This window comes from Cervus canadensis, chromosome 19, assembly GCF_019320065.1.
Source record: "Cervus canadensis isolate Bull #8, Minnesota chromosome 19, ASM1932006v1, whole genome shotgun sequence".
NCBI classification, from domain to species: Eukaryota; Metazoa; Chordata; class Mammalia; order Artiodactyla; family Cervidae; genus Cervus; species Cervus canadensis.
Window position 1 is genome coordinate 13,063,825 of NC_057404.1, and position 774 is coordinate 13,064,598.

At 29.8% G+C, this 774-nt stretch overlaps 1 non-coding gene across 1 annotated transcript; it reads left to right on the forward strand.

Annotated features, from left to right (window-relative positions):
• The first annotated feature begins 318 nt into the window (after nt 1-318).
• LOC122422443 lies at nt 319-425 on the forward strand. Its single transcript, XR_006263840.1, has one exon. It is a non-coding gene; the product is annotated as a U6 spliceosomal RNA (small nuclear RNA).
• Nucleotides 426-774: the final 349 nt, after the last annotated feature.

The following is a 774-nucleotide window of genomic DNA, read 5'->3' on the forward strand; positions in this document are numbered from 1 at the left end:
TTTCTACTCTTCTAAATAATTTAAGTTCTCTCACCATTTTATGGTTGACTCTAAAAGGTACACGTACTTTGTTACCGTTATAAGATTTCTAGTTAATGACTACATTCACTGAAGAAAAAAAAAATCCTTCAAATTGTGTGCTTGACTTGTCAATGATTACTTCAGAAGATAGTTATATATAAATCCATTTCTGTCCATTTCTGTTTTATATGTAATGTTTTTTAGAACATGTTTATTACTTTACTCAAAGTCCCTCAAATAAGTTAGAGTGCGGTAAAAGTATAGATGTGTTTATACTGTGGAAAAAGCATGAGTTTTGTGCTCGCTTTGGCAGCACATATACTAAAATTGGAATGATACAGAGAAGATTAGCATGGCCCCTGCGCAAGGATGACATGCAAATTCGTGAAGCGTTCCATATTTTAAAAAAAAAAAAAAAAAAAAGCATGAGTTTTGGAGTTAAGTATATGAGGGTTCATTTATCAATCTATATGGCAAACCATAATAATAATCTCATTATTTAGTAATCCTTCCATTAATTTTTGGAAGGAAAATAAAAATAAAATGTGAGGTTTATGGACAAGAATATTCAGAGAACATTATACATAAAGTGGACAATTGAAAACAATATATTGGCGTTATTGGAATAAGCAGTGTGATACAACTGTAGCATGAAATACTGTGCAGCCAGAAACATCTTATACAACATTTATAGGTAATGAAAAAGCAAGATATAAATTTTATATTATTTTGATGAAAAAAGGTCATTTCTGC